The sequence below is a fragment of the Arachis ipaensis genome, chromosome B05 (assembly GCF_000816755.2).
Source record: "Arachis ipaensis cultivar K30076 chromosome B05, Araip1.1, whole genome shotgun sequence".
In the NCBI taxonomy this organism is placed as follows: Eukaryota; Viridiplantae; Streptophyta; class Magnoliopsida; order Fabales; family Fabaceae; genus Arachis; species Arachis ipaensis.
Genome location: NC_029789.2, coordinates 132,135,299 through 132,147,238, shown reverse-complemented (window position 1 = coordinate 132,147,238; position 11,940 = coordinate 132,135,299).

The following is an 11,940-nucleotide window of genomic DNA, read 5'->3' as shown; positions in this document are numbered from 1 at the left end:
TATTTCTAATAAAAAAATTTAAATCATTACTCTAACTAATATTTATAATCTAATAATTCTAAGTTTACTAAGGATTGCTAATATTTCTAATCTAGCATGAAAAAAAAAAGAAATTTTATATACTCATATCTTGACTGATGTTACCAACAATATGAGCAACTCCATCCAATAAATATATATAATTTGAGTCGTTCTCCATGACTGTAATTTTAAATTTTATCACTTTGTGCTCTCAAAATTTTCTCTGGCGTGAGTTCTGGAGAGAGAAAAATTTTAAATATAAATCGTATGAAATCAATTCGAACCCTTATATAAGAAAACCACCACTAAATCGAATAAGCTCGTTTCGATTTATATAGAGAAGCATTTTTAGTAAATTGAACCAGGACTATTTGATTATCCTTGGAACATATTCAACTATCAATTGAAAGTGGCTACTTAGAGATCCAATTTTTCCACGCTTCTCTTTTAGTGAATTGAATTAGTCTTATTTCAATTTATTAGGTCATATGCTAAATCGTATTGGTATGATAAATTTAATAATTTTTAACTTAATAAAATTTAAAATTTTACAATTTTACACAATAAATTATCTATAATTTAATATTAGAAGTTCACAAATAATTTCAAACATCAAAGTTCATAACTAAAAATAATCAAAATACACATAATGACAAACATATAATATTCTACTATCAAAAGAAACATTAACAAACAAGTTTTCAACTAAACATGAAAAATTAGGCCAAATTTCAGAAAATCCTGTTAATTAAGCTCAAACTCTTATATTCAAACTTTCACGCTTTTAAATGACCGAAAATAGAAAAAAGACGCTAATAAAGCTAGTAAGACCAATATTATTTCATTCACCGAGTCATGAAACTCAAAAACAATATCAACTAGACCTATTCAGCTAAAAAGAACGCTAAATTAAATACAGCAACACAGATTCTTCTCTTAAAAGCAACAGGAACAATTTCAGTCCGAAAAAAGGATAATATCACCTAAAGCGCAAAAAGAATAATTCAAAATTTTTTTCTTTTCACAATGAAGCACGCATATATTCCTCTCTTAAACGTATACGAAACAACCAATTCCAATCCAAACAAACCGAATTTGAAGTTTCTAGCTCCAAGAAACAAACGCTGTTGAATCGGAAGGGAAAATAAAAAAGCGAAGAGGCAAACCTTGTCGAGCAGGAAGTTAGGGAAGAGGTGGCTGTTGGTGAGATAATGGTTGTAGCAAGGGCAATCGCTCTTGTTGCGGAGGTGAGTGGTGATGCACATGTAACAGAAGTTGTGTCCATGGCGACAGAGGGATAGTGGAGGCATTTTTTCTGCTCATTGGAGACTTGAGGAAATTAGGGTTGGAACTTGGAAGGGACAGGGAGAGGGGACTAAATCTCCAAAGTGGTCTCTGAGATTGACACTGTGCACCAAAATCGTCCTTGAGATTCTAATTGCACCAATTACGTCCCTGAGATTGAAAAACTTGCACCATATCATTGCTTGACACGTTTTCGTTAATGATGCGCTGACGTGGACCTTTGGTGACATGTGTCACCTCATGGTTTGGCCACGTGTAACAGTATGATGATATGTCGGTCAGTGACACGTGGCATGCTGATGTGGATGGTTATGCCACGTGTCACAATACTATTTTGTCACATGTTGGATTATGCCACATGTCACAATGTTATTTGTCCATGTGTCATCCACTATGTCATCATTACATATGCACCAAATTGGTCCCTTACTTTGTATCAAATAACTCATTTTAGTCCCTGAAATTGAATGTCGTGTACCAAATTAATTCCTTCGTCAATTTATTCTCTCTTTTTTTTTTATATAAATTCAAAATTTTTAATATCTTTGAATACACTCATTTTAATTTTATCTTTTCACAAGTTATTTAAATACAAGTATTTTTATAAAATATTTTAAAAATTTTAGTTTTAATTATACAATTTTTTCTACAATATTTTATTAAAAGAATTATATGAAATATTGATATTGATTTATTAAAGAGTGTAAGTTAAGAGTACAATAATATTTCTTAATACAAACTTTTTAATATTTAACACCTTAATAAATATTTTAAGAATACTTGATAAGGCACTTGTTAACTAATATAATAAATTCATTATTCCCATCCGTTTTAAGAATGTTCGATTCCCCATATAATTGACTTCTCATTAAATTAATAAGATAGATTTTTATTTTCGATTATAATAATTCATTTTATCTATAACTTAGGTAGGCGACATTTTCATATATTACACTATTAATTAATATAAGCCCTTATTGTAACTATAACTTGAACAGTATTAAAACAGATACAAATAAACATAAGAGGCAATAATAAAGTTTTGATTTTAGTTAACATGTACTCTAACGATACAAGTTAACATTATTAATTAAAAAATTTATTATAAAATGTGTATAATAAAAAATATAATTAAAATTAGTATATAAAAAAATATTGAGAATTTTAAATTTACAAAAAAATGAGAACAAATTGATGAAGGGACTAATTTGGTGCACGACATTCAATTTCAGGGACTAAAATGAGTCATTTGATGCAAAGTAAGTGACCAATTTGGTGCATATGTAATGATATATAGTGGATGACACGTGGACAAATAACATTGTGACACGCGGCATAACCATTCTCGTCTGCATGTCATGTGTCGCTGACCGATACATCATCGTACCGTTACAAGTGGCGAAACCATGAGGTGACATGTGTCACCAAAACTCCACATCATCAAGTCACATCAGCACATCGTTAACGGAAAATAGGTCAGGGACTAATATGGTATAATTTTGCCAATCTTAAAGATGAAATTGGTGCAATTGAAATTTTAGTATGGTCAATTTTTTAACCAATTTTTTACCTAACAATTCTAGAGGTCAAGCAATCAGACCGATCAAATGACCGGTTCTCAATCAATTCAGTCAAAACGATCGATTCAATCCAATTTTTAGAACGTTGCAAAATAACATATGCATGGTAGTTGCATTATAGAATTATCTTAGTGTAGTGACTAATCTCTTCGCTACAAATAATTGGCTATGAAATGTTGTTCTTTTTTTATGTCTAAAATAGAATTTAAAATTTTAACCTCTTAATTAAGAAATTAGATGATGAGTAACTAGACTACGATTTGGTTTGGTAAGATTTTTTTATAAAAATGTTTGTATTTTTTAGAAACACAAGTTCTTCATTTTTTATAAGTTATTTTTAAAAAATAAAAATTTTATCAAACAAACCTTACTTATAAAGAATTTGATAATTCATAGGGCAATTTTCTTAAATAAATTAAGTGGGGGAAGAATTTACCCAATTACACATTTTTAAATACCAAGACGCAAATACATTTTTTTCATAATTCTATAGAAACCGCTACTGGTAGTAGCAGATTAGGGGAGAACATAAACTGCCGCTGGCAGCCGCAATCTACGTATATTGGGGGCTTAACAGAAATTGCTATAGGCAACAGCAGTTTTTGTAGAACGTGGTTTGGCCATAACCGCTACAGGATAACGGTTTATGTAAGACCTCAGATTTTTAGAAATTAAATAATAAATTAATTATGATTTATATTAATTGGATATTTTCATATTATTGATTTGAAACTTGAGTAATTGAAGAATAATGAAGGTTTTAGATATATGGTTTAATTTGAATAATTGAATTTTGAACTCTATTTTATAATTTTAAAAGAAATTAATTTGATTAACTCTAATTATTGATTTAGAATGTTTATTTGAAAATAAATTAAGTTGATAATTAATAAGTATTATTATAAATATTAGTATTAGATTAAAATTAGTTTTCAATCACTCTATTACCCTAATTTTATTAAAATGACTAAATTACCCAAAATTTCCAATTTCATACACAAAACCCTAAATTTTCAAAACACAAACCCTAACCTAACTGCCTCACTGTCACTCACCAAATCACCTCTTACCCCCACACCCCACACAATGCACACACATGCAAAAGATGAGAAAGAAAAGAAAGAAAGAAAGAAAGAGAAGAAAGAAGGAAAGAAAGAAAGGGAAGGCGGAGAGGAAGAGATAACCGAGGGAGAAGAAGGAACAGAGAAGAGAGAGAGCGCCGGTGGAGAGAGTGGGAGACCTCACTGCTGCCGCCGGAGCCCCACTGCTGCTAAGTCATTGCAGAACCAGAGAGAGGAGAAGCTCGCAGCTGATGTCGTTGGAAAGCGAGCTAAAGGAACCAAACGCGATGCAGTTTTGCTGATGCTGCTACCATGGCTGCCTTTTTGTCACTGCCGCCGCTGGGTTATCGTCGCACCGCCATCAGATCCGTTGTCATCACCTTTGTCCAGTACCGCCTCCGTGAAATTGCAAACTGAGTAGGAGAACAATGCTGTCCCACCATGCACCGTCATCCCGGGAGCCAAGCCACTGTTTATGCCACCATCACTCTCGCCGCCATCGCCGTTGGTGGAGCTTGCCGCTGCTGGGGGTGAATCGACGCTGTATCCTTGCTGTCCAGGGCCACTGCTGCTTCGTTTCCACGTTTTCCTTTTGTCACAGTAAGTACCCCTGTTTAGAAACCCTTGTCACTTGCGAATACGTATTCTGTTACAAGTTATTGAGTTTTACGTGACGTTAATGTCTCAGGGTTGAGTTACTATTGTGTACGGTGCTCCTATGGCCGTCACTGCTATGGTAAATGGTCGGATTCGATGTTGTTGAGTTTGGGCCAAGAGAAAAGGATTTTTAGACGCTTTTGGTTTTGTGGATTTCGGCTAATCGAGGTAGGGGATTTTATTTTGAAATTAATTGTTTTAAACTATGAATGCTTTGGAAGTCTAGTGAGTATTTGCAAATAATTTATGATTGTTTGGAATGACTGAATGATGAGTTTGAGTTGTATTTGTGACTGAATTTGATGAATATGTATTTGATTTCTTGATTGTTTAGGAATGTTGAAAATTCTGATTATTGAGTTGGAAAGTCGGTTTGATTGAATACTACGTAAAATGATTTTCTTTTCTTGGTTTGGGGTTAATTTGATATTGAAATTAAATCCGCATTTGAAACGATTTGAAATATTGGGAATGAGATTTATTGATTTATCGAAAATGATTCTGAGGATCGGTAAAGATTTTGACATTAGAATGGGTTTGATTTTTTGGTATTGAATTGAGATTTGAAAATGATTTTTGATATTGGAATTAGTTTGAGTTATTGGAAAAGATTGAAAAGAGGTTGAGAATGGTTTGGTTAGGACTAAAAAAGGGTGGCAAAGTCCGAGCTTTAAGGGAGGTGCTGCTGAAATTTTCGTAAAATTGAGGTTTTGTTTGAAATGCTATATTAAAAGATTTGGTTTTGAAAAATTAAATTATTTGAGATTTATTTGGTTAAGAAAAGATTTATTTTATTTTAAATTCAATTTATTAAGAAAAGTATAATATTTTAAATCCAATCTTTTAAGGAGAGATTTTGTTTTAAGTAGTGATTTGAGCTCGGTTTATTAAGAAAAGGAATCTCTGCCACAAGAGAGCAGAGAACAAAGATTAAAAGTATATATTAACTAAAAAGGGTCTCTACCACAGGAGAGCAGAGGACAAGAATAAAGTAAAAGCTTAAAGAAATTGTCTACCACAGGAGAGTAGATGCGACTTTGTTTGGGCTTTAGTGCCAAATGTATAGTGGGGACGCCCACACACCGAAAACTGGTTTCCAGATGTAAGCACATTGAAAGTAACATTGTAGGCGCCGTAGCCATAAGACTTATATAAGCACACTGTATGCATCTGGAAAGTCATATCTGGAACTCGTGCCCGGGTAATGTCAGGAGCGGGTAGGCAACCGACACATGAGCTCATGGCCTGCGTTAGGGATAGACATGTATCATGTTATTTGCACATTTGCATTTGATTGTGTTTGCTTATCTAGTTTCTCTCTGATTGTGCTGTTTATCTTATTGTAATTTATTTGTGTGTTGATCTGTTTCTTGTGCTATTAGTTGGTGTATTGAGGTGCCTGAGAATTGAGGTTCTGATTGAGATTTGTTTTAAGTTTGAAAATTTAAAGAAGGTAATTAATTATATAAAGTAAAAGTAAAAAGTATTTCCAAAGGTTTAACAAAATAGTTTTACTAAGTAAGTTAATTATTTGCATTAAATTCATTACTTTTACGGCATTTTCATTCCCTACTGAGAACGTGTGGTTTGTTCTCACCCCAAAATCTTCCACCCTTTTAGTGACACAGGTTCGAAGACTCAATATGAGGCTGAGGACGAATAGTTGCAAATTGTTTAAAAGTTAAGTTATTTTCATAGAGTTCCCTCACCTTTATTGATTAGGATTTTATTTTACCTAGAGGGATAGGTAATGTATTCGAGTTTTATATGGAATTTATTTGTATCACATTTATTATTAGTAATAACTATGTGATTATTATTACTTGGTGATCTTCGATGTTTTATTTTAATTAAAAAAAATAAAATTTTTAGGTATTTTCTTAAAAATTGAAACGCGACATCGAACTAAAGGCTCAATATTAAATAGTTAATAAGAAAAACGAGTTAGTAACGCCTTAATTTTGGCACGATCATGACGTGCTAAAAGTTAGGGTGTTACATTATGGTATCAGAGCGGTCTTTCCTATAGAGCCTGAGGAATTGGACGACTATGCTTCAATTGCATACTCTGACCGTCTGTCATGTAATAGGTCTTGTTCTGATAATGAGAGTTAGAGCTTTATGCACATGACTGCCTAATGATTAATGCCGTTAGTCTACCATTTCATACATCACGGTATTAAGTTTAGCCAGCTTAATACTGATGGTTTATTTATATGAGAGCACTAACGAGTTATCGTAGGCGAAATAGAACTAATAGGTAACGCATATCATGGGGTCTGGGAAACGTTAGAAGTTGAAGTTTGGGGAATTGAAGCTCTGAATTTGGTACGAGATCAATGTGCGGACGTTAAGTACGTTGTTTTAACGCCAGCTTGTTTTATAACCTTTCGCCGCTTTGCTTTACCATCACATTTTTGAACCATGTTATATTTTGCATCAAGCCTACCTTGTTGCTTCTGTTTCGCACCACACTTTAATCATTATACCTTTATGCCATATGACCATCAAAGTATTTGAAAGTTGTATATATGTATATAGGCTGAGATATTTTTTTTTCTTCCATAAATGTGTTTAAAAGGTGAAGTGGTATGAAATATCTTTCGTTTTGTATCAATTTTCGAGGACAAAAATTTTTATAAGTGGGATAAGATGTAAGACCCCAGATTTTTTGAAATTAAATAATAAATTAATTATGATTTATATTAATTGGATATTTTCATATTATTGATTTGAAACTTGAGTAATTGAAGAATAATGAAGGTTTTAGATATATGGTTTAATTTGAATAATTAAATTTTGAACTCTATTTTATGATTTTAAAAGAAATTAATTTGATTAACTCTAATTATTGATTTAGAATGTTTATTTGAAAATAAATTAAGTTGATAATTAAATAAATATTATTATAAATATTAGTATTAGATTAAAATTAGTTTTTAATTACTCTATTACCCTAATTTTATTAAAATTACTAAACTACCCAAAATTCCTAATTTCATACACAAAACCCTAAATCTTAAAAACATAAACCCTAACCTAACCGCCTCACCACCACTCACCAAATCACCTCTTACCCCCACACCCCACACAATGCACACACACGCAAAAGCTGAGTAAGAAAAGAAAGAAAGAAAGAGAAGAAAGAAGGAAAGAAAGAAAGGGAAGGCGGAGAGGAAGAGATGACCGAGGGGGAAGAAGGAACGGAGAAGAGAGAGAGCGTCGGTGGAGAGAGTGGGAGACCTTGCCGCTGCTGCCGGAGCCCCACCGCGGCTAAGTCATCGCAGAACCAAAAAGAGGAAAAGCTTGCAGCTGACGTCGTCGGAAAGCGAGCCAGAGGAACCAAACGCGATGGAGTTTCGCTGATGCAACTGCCATGGCCGCCATTTCGTTATTGCTGCAGCTGGGTTATCGCCGCGCCACCGTCAGATCCGTCGTCACGCCGTCGTCAAATTCGTCGTCATCACCTCTGTCCAGTACCGCCTTTCCTAAAATTGCGAACTGAGTAGGAGAACAACGCTGTCCCACCATGCATCATCATCCCGGGAGCCAAGCCGCCATTTCTGCCGCCGCTGCTCTCGTTGCCATCGCTATTGGTGGAGCTTGCCACCGCTGGGGGTGAACTTACGCCATATCCTTGCTGCCCAGTGCCATTGTTACTTCATTTCCACATTTTCCTTTTGTCACAATAAGTACCCCTGTTTAGAAACCCTTGCCACTTGCGAATACGTATTCTGTTACAAGTTATTGAGTTTTACGCGACGTTAATGTCTCATAGTTGAGTTACTATTGTGTATGGTATGGCTGTCACTGCTATGGTAAATGGTCGGATTCGATGTCGTTGAGTTTGGGCCAAGAGAAAAGGATTTTTAGACGTTTTTGGTTTTGTGGATTTCGGCTAATCAAGGTAGGGAATTTTATTTTGAAATTAACTATTTTAAACTACGAATGCCATGGAAGTCTTGTGGGCATTTGTAAATAATTTATGATTGTTTGAAATGACTGAATGATGAGTTTGAGTTGTATTTGTGACTGAATTTGATGAATATGTTTTTGATTTCTTAATTGTTTTGGAATGCTGAAAATTCTGATTATTGAGTTGGAAAGTCGGTTTGATTGAATATTATGTAAAATATTTTTCTTTTCTTGGTTTGGGGTTAATTTGATATTGAAATTAAATCCACATTTGAAACAATTTGAGATATTGGGAATGAGATTTATTGATTTATTGAAAATGATTCTGAGGATCGGTAAAGATTTTGACATTGGAATTGGTTTGATTTGTTGGTATTGAATTGAGATTTGAAAATGATTTGTGATATTGGAATTAGTTTGAGTTATTGGAAAATACTGAAAAGAGGTTGAGAATGGTTCGGTTGGGACCCAAAAAGAGTGGCAAATTCCGAGTTTTAGGAGAGGTGCTGCCGAAATTTTTATAAAATTGAGGTTTGTTTGAAATGCTATTTTAAAAGATTTGGTTTTGAAAAATTAAATTATTTGAGATTTATTTGGTTAAGAAAAGTTTTTCTATTTTAAATTTGATTTATTAAGAAAAGTATAATGTTTTAAATCTAATCTTTTAAGGAGAGATTTTGTTTTAAGTAATGATTTGAGCTCGATTTATTAAGAAAAGGAATCTCTGCCACAGGAGAGCAGAGAACAAAGATTAAAAGTATATATTAACTAAAAAGGGTCTCTGCCACAGGAGAGCAGAGGACAAGGATAAAGTAAAAGCTTTAAGAAATTGTCTGCCACAGGAGAGTAGATGCGATTTTGTTTGGGCTTTAGTGCCAAATGTATAGTGGGGACGCCCGCACACCGAAAACTGGTTTCCAGATGTAAGCACATTGAAAGTCACACTGTAGGCGGCGTAGCCATAAGACTTATATAAGCACATTGTATGAATCTGGAAAGCCATATCTGGAACTCGTACCCGGGTAATGTCGGAAGCGGGTAGGCAACCGACACATGAGCTCATGGCCTGCGTTAGGGATAAATAAAAAATTTAATTAAATTATATTTGTAAAGAACAATAATTAAATATAAAAGGAAAAAAATCTAACATACGAAGTTGCTGAATGTTAAAAGTAAAAGGGGGAAGCAGTAAAAAAACCTAAGTGGTCACCCCTTACCTGGCGCCTCACTCTTCTCTGCGCCGTCTACTCCACCAAGCACAATAGAGCTCCTGTGGCAAGATGAAACACCGGCGTAGCCTCCAGTAGTGAACCGTCCACCTCGTCTTCGCCCGCCTCGTCTTCGTCTTCGTCTCCTCTCCTCTGCTACCGTCGTGTCGTGTGCAGTGGAGTCGTGGTCTTCGGTGGTCTTCTTCCCGTCTTGTGCGCCGTCGCCGTGTGGTGTGGTTGTCGTCAGCGTGGTCTTCGTGGAGGTGGTCATCGTCGCCGTTCGTGGTCACCGTTCCGTCAGCTCTGCTCCTCTGCGTGTTGGTGGTTGTCCTCTGCGTTCGTGCTCTGTCTCTGCTGGTCCGATTCGACTTTCCTTCCTCTGCTACTGGTCTTATTCGGCTTTCCTTCTCTACTACTAGTCCTCTGCGTTCATGCTCTGCCTCTGGTCTGGTCCGATTGCTTCTATGCTGAAGGTAAGTGCAATTTATTTGAGGGAAAAAATAATTGTATGTTTAGTTGATAATCTGCTGATGTTAGCTAAAATGTTGTTGCCTATATTGTTAGTTGATTCTGCTAATGTAGTTGTGGTTGAAAATATTGGTGTGTAATGTGGTTGATAATATGATTTTTGGTTATTTGGAGGGTTGATATTTGATTCTAATTTTTGTTTATGTGTTCTATTATTTTGATTCTATTTTTTGCTTTCTTTTCTAGTGATTTCGAATATGTTTTTTTCTTATATTTTTGTGTTTGTGAATTGAGTGTCTTAGGTAACTACATTATCCTTATTAACATAGAAATATTGATTAAATTTTGTTAGTAATTTTGTGTTTTTTACATTGTAGTGTGTTAGGATAGTTTATGCTCCTCTGCTCATCCTGTGTCGTCCTTTGCCTCTGCTGGTCTGATTCGGCTTTCCTTCGTCTGCTGGTGGTCTGGTCTGGTCCGATTGCTTCTCTGCTGAAGGTAAGTGTAGGTTATTTGAGTATTGTTAACTATATTGTTATTTGATAGTCTACTGATATTAGCTAAAATATTGTTGCCTATATTGTTAGTTGATTCTGCTGATGTTGTTATGGTTGAAAATATTGGTGTGTAATATGGTTGATAATATAATTTTTGATTATTTGGAGAGTTGATATTTTTAATTCTATTTTTTGTTTCTGGGTTTTATTATTTTGATTTTATTTTTTGCATTTTTTGGGTGATTTTGATACTTTTTATTTTCTTAAATTTTTGTGTTTGTAAATTGGTTGTCTTAGGTAACTACATCATCATTATTAACATAGAAATATTAATTCAATTTTGTTATTCATTTTGTGTTTTTTACAATGCATTGAATTAGGATAGTTTATATTGCAGAGTTATAGAAAACCGCCTCGAAATTTAGTTTACATAGAGCCCTTTAGAAGTGATAGTCACTGTGATGCTAGGTTATGTCTTGCTGCTCTTTTTTTTCCCACTCTTTACATCCTTCTATCCATTCTCATGGCCTGCGTTAGGGATAGACATGTATCATGTTGTTTGCACATTTGCATTTGATTGTGTTTGCTTATCTAATTTCTCTTTGACTGTGCTGTTTATCTTATTGTAATTTGTTTGTGTGTTGATCTATTTCTTGTCCTATTAGTTAGTGTATTGAGGTGACTGAGAATTGAGGTTCTGATTGAGATTTGTTTTAAGTTTGAAAATTTAAAGAAGGTAATTAATTATATAAAGTAAAAGTAAAAAGTATTTCCAAAGGTTTAACAAAATAGTTTTTCTAAGTAAGTTAATTATTTGTATTAAATTCATTACTTTTACGGCATTTTCATTCCCTACTAAGAACGTGTGGTTTGTTCTCACCCCAAAATCTTCCACCCTTTTAGTGACACAGGTTCGAAGACTCAATATGAGACTGAGGATGAATAGTTGCAAATTGTTTAAACGTTAAGTTGTTTTCATAGAGTTCTCTCACCTTTATTGATTAGGATTTTATTTTACCCAGAGGGATAGGTAATGTATTCGAGTTTTATATTGTATTTATTTGTATCACATTTATTATTAGTAATAACTATGTGATTATTATTACTTGGTGATCTTCGATGTATGATTTTAATTAATAAAAATAAAATTTTTAGGTATTTTCTTAAAAATTGAAACGCGACATCGAACTAAAGGCTCAATATTAAATAGTTAATAAGGAAAACGAGT